Source organism: Bacillus rossius, chromosome 3 (assembly GCF_032445375.1).
Source record: "Bacillus rossius redtenbacheri isolate Brsri chromosome 3, Brsri_v3, whole genome shotgun sequence".
Taxonomy (NCBI): Eukaryota; Metazoa; Arthropoda; class Insecta; order Phasmatodea; family Bacillidae; genus Bacillus; species Bacillus rossius.
In genome coordinates this window covers 132,167,030-132,176,228 of record NC_086332.1, presented here as the reverse complement: position 1 = coordinate 132,176,228, position 9,199 = coordinate 132,167,030, and the positions used below count along the sequence as shown (strand labels likewise).

The following is a 9,199-nucleotide window of genomic DNA, read 5'->3' as shown; positions in this document are numbered from 1 at the left end:
GTGGAAATCTTACTTTGCAAAAATATACCCTCCTCTCCCCTGGTCCATGCAGGTGCATCTTCCCCCTCCATGTCGCTTGCCGGAGCGTGGGACACGGTGCTGAGGGCACAGACCTGATGTCCCTTCAAGGTCACGTGTGCTGGTCGCCACGTGCTAACAATATATTACAAAATTATTTTATAAAGAATAACTTTTAATTTTCTTTACAGATTTAGGTCATAAAGAATTAAATTTTTTTCCAAGTATAGAGTCATAAAGAATTAATTTTTTTCAAAGTTAAAGATGTACTGTTATAAACTTTTTTTCCCAAGTATAAAGGTGAACTGCTATGTTTTTTCAAGCATAATGATGAACTGATAATTTTTTTTTTCATGTATAGACATGAGGAGATATTTTTTTAATTTTTTTTTAAAAACATTGTATGTGTATAGTGTCTTGGGGGATTCATTATGATAAAACACAAACATTAAATTTTTTTCCACATTATTTTCTCTGCGTTTTCATACATACATATATATACATCACTCGTACATTAGTTTTTTGCCCCAATTCCCCCTCCTCCTACCGCGTACTTTCTTCGTGCCGTTTAGACGTAAATTTGTTTTTTTATATTTATTTGTTTAACAAGTTTTTTTTAATACATACTTTAACATCAAAAACATTATAAGAATTTAATTTAGTTTTGTAGATATACATTTATAAATAATTTCTTGATTAAAATGTTTTTTACAAAGATACAAAACCAAAATAATAATTATAAAGAACATGGCTATTTTTTTTTTCGTTCACGTTTTTATTAAAAAGATACACTGCAAGAAATATACAACATCAAAATATTGTTTATAAAGTATATGACGGTTAATTTTTGCATTGCCTGTGAATATACATTGCTGCGTTAAAGTTAGCGTCACACAATAGTTTCGATCTGGCCACGGGACAGTTCACGACAGCAAGGTGTCTCAAACTTTGAACAATAACCAAAATCATCGTGGTACATGTACCTACAATGTTTTAGTCTACGGCACTGTTCACTGTAGCGATATTTACGATTACCGATTTTCGATGTCTTTAGTTCATCAATCGAACACGGAAAATACGCTTGCGTATGGCATAGTTTGATTACACAATTTGGGTTCGTACAGTCATATGCAATTATAGGTTTCACGGTACCGAAGGGATCCTTGGAATCCCATTTAAGCCTTAAGTGCATGTCGTCACGACACGATTCAAAATACGTAATGTTCGTGGCGAACACGTCGGTAGTGGAACCGTGATAAAACATTTGATATTGAACGCACTGCTGTCCTGATCCTACGAAAGAATAGTTTTTTTGGCTGATGTCTAACAAGGCACACTTTTCAGTCTCGTGAGGGCGTGGGTCCGGACAGAGGTCCCAGCACCACGTGATGACATCTACGTCGCCGACGTCGTCGACGTCGCCGACGTGGTCGACAAAGTCTGGGTACCTGATAGAAGATGTCCTCTGGGCGAACCACGTTGACGATCTCCGGGGCAGCTGTCGCGTCACGACGGCTGAGACGTCCTCGTTTGGGACGTGCTGCTGCCACGGCCCCTCTGCGAAAGATGTCCAAAACGTGTCGGACGATGGCGACATCGATGGGCTCCGACGACCCTCGTAGATACGGTCACCCGCCGCCGCCTATGTCGTCGACATGTTGATGTTGCTGGATTTGTTACGAGGATAAAGCGACGATGGCACCTCACTCTTCGATGCCGGAGTCTTGTGCATCTTGCTGCTGCTGCTGCTGCTGCTGCTGCTGCTGCTGCTGCTGGAGCTCTACAGCCGCCTCCACCATACACAGGATGCGGTGGTGTAGATACAGAATGAATTCCTCGCATCCGGGAAATGCTTCAAGGGTACTTTTGATGGTTGCAGTTGGCGATTGACGAATTTGATCGAACGACATCCCTTCATATCCTGTGATTATTTCAGCAATGAATTCATGCATTTCGGCAAGCGAAACCATGGTTAATTTATTACGTGAAAAAAACAAAAATTCGTCTCCGCGACGCGATCTAAGTACTCGGCGTCGACAGACGTCTACGCGGCACGCAGTAAGTACTTGGGGTCGACAGAGGAGAAACTGAGGCAAAAACTGACGGCTCCCGGGTCCTGCGGCCGTTATTTATACTTTAAAAGGTAAAATAGGGGTAAGGAGGAGGGTAGGGGTGGGAATGACGGTAAGGTGAGGGAGGGAGGGAAAAAAACTAGAGTAGTGGTGGAGGGTGGCTATTACAATGAAAAATAAAAAATTAAAAATGGGAGGGGTGATTGCCGTGTGCGAAAAAAATAATTTTTTAGGAAGGGTTGGCGGAGGGGGGGAGGGGTGGCGATGGGTTTGTAAGTTTGAATATGCATTGGTAAAAAGTGGTGGGGGTCAGTCTGCCAGCACCTACCACGGGGGGAAGGATCGGTCGCCATTTTTATTTTTTTGCCCTCACCGGGTTAGAACCGAGGACTCCGAACTCCGTGTCGTAAAAGTATATTTTTTAAATATTTTTTATTAAATTTTTATTAAGTGAATTTTTTTATAAATTTTAAAAAAAATTAATTAAAATCGGATAATAAATAAAAAAGTTAAAGATGGCGGCCGTAACGGAAATTGCAACGGTGACATCATAATTCAAAATGGTGGAAAACACATCGCCAGAATTTACGAGAACACACATTGCATCATCAAAAATGGCGGATCCAAATGGTGGATCCAAAATGGCCGTCAGGGTCAAGGTCAAAGGTCAAGGTCACAACCATCCAAGATGGCTATCGTGACGTCATAATCCAATATGGTGGTCGGCACCACCACACACCACGCCCCGGACCCAGGCGTAGGAGCCCCCAATATATACTACTCGAAGACATACCTCTTCGGTGAGACATTCGGTACCGAACACAATCGAACAGATGACCGCATCGTCCTGTAGCATCGTCGTACTCGGAACCTCGATGACGTCATCGGGCAGATCTACGATGGGTGGTGTTAGCCCGTCGCCCATTCGCATGAAGAAGTCTTGGAACTCCTCCTGGCCGTGGTCTGCTCTCATGTTGACTCTCAGGCTGAACTGCCTGAAGGAAGGCCACAATGGAGAGTTCTTGATGCAGGCATTGACCTGATCGGCCCGACCACCGTACTGAACCACAGGCAGGACCTGCCTGAAGTCTCCTCCGAGCAGCAGAACTTTGCCACCGAACTTGGTGCGGTCATTGTTGGTGATGTCTCTTAGGAATGCATCCACTTATTGAAGTCATGCCTAGGTGCCATAGGAGCCTCGTCCCAGATGATGAGACTGCAGGCCCGAAGAAGCTCAGCTTCTTTAGACTGATGAGAAATGTTACAAACTGAGTCATTGGTTAAGGGCACACTAGATTTGAAAAGAGAGTCAGAAGTGGTACCCCCTTTAAGTAGGATTGAAGCGATTCCAGTCCAGGCAACAGGACAAACGACCTAGCCTTGAGCCCGAAAGCAATGTATGAAACGGTTGTAGAGGAACGTCTTCCCAGAACCTCCAGGACCATCCAAGAAATAAGCTCTGCAGCGAGATTCTTCGCAAGATTAAGACTCAAAAACAGCAGCCGTGATGTGTTAGTAAACTGCTCGTTGATCCACATTGAGAAGGGACACATGCGCTCTGCTTCCGTTTTGTCGACATCTACATCAAATTGCGGCATTTCTTGAACACGTCCCTCATCGGGCGAAGGAAAGCTATAGTCGGCCAGACTTTTGTTGAAGTACGAAAGCCGTGAGGAAATTTGTAAGAGTGCTAGATTTTCACAGGCCACTTCAACAGCAGAAGTGTCATCGAGCAAGTGTTGCCTGAGCCGAGCTAACAAATGCAGAGGATCCGATAGGTTGCAGTGAAATAGAATGTGGGCAAAGAATACCCGTAGGCCAGGGGAACACCTAGTCGCCGCTTCGAATAACTACAGCTCGTAGATGTCGTCCCTGTCGAGAAGAAGAAGAGCTTGGCTTGCATCTTAATAGGTAGGATGCTCGAACACACCCACAGTGTGTATGTTTTAGAAGGATGTAGCACCCGTGACATTGTGAAGATAAATTCTAAGGCACATGAGTTCCTCATCCTTCTGGGGCTTTCCTGGTACAACCTAGAGATTATGTTGAAGCCACCCTTGTCTTGTGGCTTCCAAACTCACTCCTTCTCCATCCAGCCGAAGTACAGCGGGAAGTCGACATACTTTACTTGAAGAGGACATGGCGTAGACCATCAGTCACCGTCCACAGCATGATAACTAAGTTTGTGCTGCAAATTGTAATGGAAGTATGCAGTCAAGTGTGTGTTTTTCTGCTGTGCACTCTCCAAAGCAGCATTGACATTGTCATTTTGAATGTAGACAGGCTGCATGCCTTCAAAGTGAAGTCCAAGCCTCACAACGACAATGTTTTTGTCGGCCATTTTGAATGAAGGGAAACGCCAACACGCTTCTGGGGAACTGACGTAGCGACAGTGAATGAACGACTGCACCTTGTCCCTCATAATATCATCGACTTGCAGTACAGTCGAATTGTGACCCTTGTGGATGTACTTGTACAGATATTTTGTGGCCTGCATAGAAGTGCAGATCTCGACATTGATGTGGCACTGGTATTTGTGAAGAAGGTACGGGTTATACGAAACAATGTGCCTGTTGTCATACTGGTTCGTACCAATAATCACGGTACAATTATTGTCTGGCCTCCGATACTGCACAAAGCCTTTGTAGTTTAGGTGAGTTTCAGTCCTAAAAGCCTTGGGAAAGTTGAAGCGGCATTTCCTTCTCTGTAGCAGGAGGCATCCTTGCCACACTTGACATGAACCATGTGACTCTTGACCAATTCATGAAGTTGAGGCGAAACATTGAAATTAGTAATTTGTGCACTTATAGTAGCATCAGCTGCTTCTGGAGTTTAAATTTTGTCAGGTTTATACATGCTAATGAGGATGTGAGCATGAGGTAGGCCATGCTTTTGGAATTCAATGGTATAAGTGTAGACATTAACATTGCCCAAAATTAGATGCTTCGTAAGCTCCTCAATGAAGTCCTCCAGCTTCATTTTGAACACCCTGCATACCAAGTCAGGGTGATGGCAAGAAAGTTGTCGAACTTGAAGATTCGCTCTTTTACCTTTGAAGGATCCATTTATAATTTTTTCATCTATGACATAGTTAGACATGCGATCAACGATATACCTTGACCCATTGCAAAGACCATGCTTGGGATCTAGATTTCGGATAAGCATGAAGCATGATCCAATATCAAGGGTCAAAGAGTGAGGAGGAAGGGAAGAAAGTGTGAGTGTGCTTAGGAACTCGACAGGCACATTCATCCCTTCTTCTGCTGTGTCCTCCAGCCTGTCGAAACTCCGGTATGTACGTGATTATGTACGTAATTGGGACACCATCTTTTTGTTGACTACATCAACATCCTCATTTTTTGGACACAGTATCGCCTGGCTGCTGACTACCTGCAATCATACGTACAACAATGATAGTCACACAGCATAAAGCTGACACATGCCATGTATAAGGGACAAGAAGATGCGCAGACATACCTCTTCGGTGAGACCTTCGGTACCAAACACAACCGAACAGATGTTCTCATCGTCCTGTAGCACCATCATACTCGGAACCTCGAATAAGTTTTCGGGCAGATATACGATTGGTGGTGTAAGCCCGTCGCCCACTCGCATGAGGAATTCTTGGAACTCCTCCTGGCCATGCTCTACCCTCATGTTGACTCTCAGGCTGAACTTTCTGAAGGAAGGCAACAATGGAGAGTTCTAGATGCAGGCATTGACCTGATCTGGCCCGACGACCGTGCTGAACCACAGGCAGGACCTGCCTAAAGTTTCTTCCGAGCAGCAGAACTTTGCCACCGAACTTGGTATGGTCATTGTTGGTGATGTCTCTTAGCAATGCATCCACTTGGTGAAGTCATGCTTAGGTACCATAGTAGCCTCGTCCCAGATGATGAGACTGCAGGCTCGAAGAAACTCAGCTTCTTTAGACCGATGAGAAATGTTACAAACTGAATAATTGGTTAACGGCACACTAAATTTGAAAAGAGAGTCAAAAGTGGTACCCCCTGTAAGTAGGATTGAAGCGATTCCAGTCTAGGCAACAGGACAAACGACGTTGCCTTGAGCCCGAAAGCTATGTATGAGACAGTTGTAGAGGAACGTTTTCCCAGAACCTCCAGGACCATCCAAGTAATATGCTCTGCAGCGAGGTTCTTCGCAAAATTCAGACTCAAACACAGCAGCCATGATGTGTTCGAAAACTGCTTTTGATCCACATTGAGAAGGGACGACATGCACTCTGTTTCCGTTCTCTCGCCAATTACATCAAATTGCGGCAAGTCGTGACCACGTCCCTGATCGGGCGAAGGAAGGGCATAGTCGGCCAGACTTTTGTTAAATTACAAAAGCCGTGAGGCAATGTGTAGAAGTGCTCGATTTTCACCGGCCACTTCATCATCGGAATTGTCATCGAGCAAGTGTTGCCTGAGCCGAGCTAACAAGTGCAGAGGATCCGATAGGTTGCAGTGAAATAGAATGTGGGCAAAGAATACCCGTAGGCCAGGGGAACACCTAGTCGCCGCTTCGAATAACTACAGCTCGTTGATGTCGTCCCTGTCGAGAAAAAGAAGAGCTTGGCATACATCTTTATAGGAAGGATGCTCGAACCCACTCACAGTGTGTATGTTTTGGAAGGATGTAGCACCCTTGACATTATGAAGGAGAATTCTAAAGCACACGATTTCCTCATCCTTCTGGGGCTTCACCTGGTACAACCTAGAGATTGTGTTGAAGCCTCCTTTGTCTCTAGGCTTCCAAACTCTCTCCTTTTCCATTCAGCGGTAGTGCTGCGAGAAGTCGACATACGTTAGTTGAAGAGGACATGGCGTAGACCCACAGTCGCCGTCCACAGCATGATGAATAAGTTTTTGCTGCAAATTGTAATGAAAGTATGCAGTCAAGTGTGTATTTTTTCTGCTGTGCGCTCTCCAAAGCAGCATTGACATTGTCATTTTGAATGTAGACTGCCTGCATGCCTGCAAAGTAAAGTCCAAACCTCACAACGACAATGTTTTTTATCGGCCATTTTGAATGAAAGCAAACGCCAACACGCTTCTGGGGAACTGACGTAGTGACAGAGAATGAACGACTGCACCTTGTCCCTCATAATATCATTGACTTGCAGTACAGTCGAATTGTGACCCTTGTGGATGTACTTGTACAGATATTTTGTGGCCTGCATAGAAGTGCAGATCTCGACATTGATGTGGCACTGGTATTTGTGAAGCAGGTACGGGTTATACGAAACAATGTGCCTGTTGTCATACTGGTTCCTACCAATAATCACGGTACAATTATTGTCTGGCCTCCGATACTGCACAAAGCCTTTGTAGTTTAGGAGAGTTTCAGTCCTAAAAGCCTTGGGAAAGTTGAAGCGGCATTTTATTCTCTGTAGCAGGAGGCATCCTTGCCACACTTGACATGAACCATGTGACTCTTGACCAATTCATGAAGTTGAGGCGAAACATTGAAATTAGTAATTTGTGCACATATAGTAGCATCAGCTGCTTCTGGAGTTTAAATTTTGTCAGGTTTATACATGCTAATGAGGATGTGAGCATGAGGCAGGCCATGCTTTTGGAATTCAATGGTATAAGTGTAGACATTAACATTGCCCAAAACTTGATGCTTCGTAAGATCCTCAATGAAGTCCTCCAGCTTGATTTTGAACACCCTGCATACCAAGTCAGGGTGATGGCAAGAAAGTTGTCGACCTTGAAGATTCGCTCTTTCACCTTTGAAGGATCCATTTATAATTTTTTCATCTATGACATAGTTAGACATGCGATCAACGATATACCTTGACCCATTGCAAAGACCATGCTTGGGATCTAGATTTCGGATAAGCATGAAGCATGATCCAATATCAAGGGTCAAAGAGTGAGGAGGAAGGGAAGAAAGTGTGAGTGTGCTTAAGAACTCGACAGGCACATTCATCCCTTCTTCTGCTGTGTCCTCCAGCCTGTCGAAACTCCGGTATGTACGTGATTATGTACGTAATTGGGACACCATCTTTTTGTTGACTACATCAACATCCTCATTTTTTGGACACAGTATCGCCTGGCTGCTAACTACCTGCAATCATACGTACAACAATGATAGTCACACAGCATAAAGCTGACACATGCCATGTATAAGGGACAAGAAGATGCGCAGACATACCTCTTCGGTGAGACCTTCGGTACCAAACACAACCGAACAGATGTTCTCATCGTCCTGTAGCACCATCATACTCGGAACCTCGATGAAGTTTTCGGGCAGATATACAATTGGTGGTGTAAGCCCGTCGCCCACTCGCATGAGGAATTCTTGGAACTCCTTCTGGCCATGCTCTACCCTCATGTTGACTCTCAGGCTGAACTTTCTGAAGGAAGGCAACAATGGAGAGTTCTAGATGCAGGCATTGACCTGATCTGGCCCGACGACCGTGCTGAACCACAGGCAGGACCTGCCTAAAGTTTCTTCCGAGCAGCAGAACTTTGCCACCGAACTTGGTATGGTCATTGTTGGTGATGTCTCTTAGCAATGCATCCACTTGGTGAAGTCATGCTTAGGTACCATAGGAGCCTCGTCCCAGATGATGAGACTGCAGGCTCGAAGAAACTCAGCTTCTTTAGACCGATGAGAAATGTTACAAACTGAATAATTGGTTAACGGCACACTAAATTTGAAAAGAGAGTCAAAAGTGGTACCCCCTGTAAGTAGGATTGAAGCGATTCCAGTCCAGGCAACAGGACAAACGACCTTGCCTTGAGCTCGAAAGCTATTTATGAGACAGTTGTAGTGGAACGTCTTCCCAGAACCTCCAGGACCATCCAAGAAATATGCTTTGCAGCGAGGTTCTACGCAAAATACAGACTCAAAAACAGCAGCCATGATGTGTCCGAAAACTGATAGTTAATCCACACTGAGAAGGGACGACATGAACTCTGCTTCCGTTCTTTCGACATCTACATCGAATTGCGGCATGTCGTGAACACGTCCCTCATCGGGCGAAGGAAGGCCATTGTCGGCCAGACTTTTGTTGAAGTGCAAAAACCGTGAGGCAATGTGTAGAATTGCTCGATTTTCACAGGCCACTTCATAATTGGAAGTGGCAGCGAGCA

At 44.7% G+C, this 9,199-nt stretch overlaps 1 long non-coding RNA gene across 1 annotated transcript; it reads right to left on the bottom strand.

Moving 5' to 3' along the window:
- Window positions 1-772: 772 nt before the first annotated feature.
- LOC134531257 (uncharacterized) lies at window positions 773-6,165 on the bottom strand. Its single transcript, XR_010074979.1, has 2 exons — window positions 5,568-6,165; window positions 773-5,480 (listed from the first exon to the last, which is right to left on the bottom strand). It is a non-coding gene; the product is annotated as an uncharacterized LOC134531257 (long non-coding RNA).
- Window positions 6,166-9,199: the final 3,034 nt, after the last annotated feature.